Source organism: Penaeus monodon, chromosome 33, assembly GCF_015228065.2.
Source record: "Penaeus monodon isolate SGIC_2016 chromosome 33, NSTDA_Pmon_1, whole genome shotgun sequence".
Taxonomy (NCBI): Eukaryota; Metazoa; Arthropoda; class Malacostraca; order Decapoda; family Penaeidae; genus Penaeus; species Penaeus monodon.
This window is the reverse complement of record NC_051418.1, coordinates 24115439-24115739: the sequence shown is the minus strand read 5'-3', so window position 1 is coordinate 24115739 and position 301 is coordinate 24115439.

Sequence of the window (301 nt, the reverse complement as noted above, 5' to 3'; positions counted from 1 at the left end):
TACAAACAGGCATTTACATTACGTTACCAAAAAAAAATGTTACTAAGTAAAATCAATAACATATAATCACAATATTTTAACTTTTACAAACAGATTTATGTTCTTACAGCAAATATCCATAATATATAATATTCTTTTATATACTTTCTGTGATCATAATTACATAAATATAAATAATTTTCGTTCAGATATCTCCACAGTTACATAACACTCTCCACAGCATATTTCAATTTTGCAACTTCCTCTAATCTCATAGCATTTGTTCCGTAACTTCCTGGACACTAACCCTTCACTAGAATAC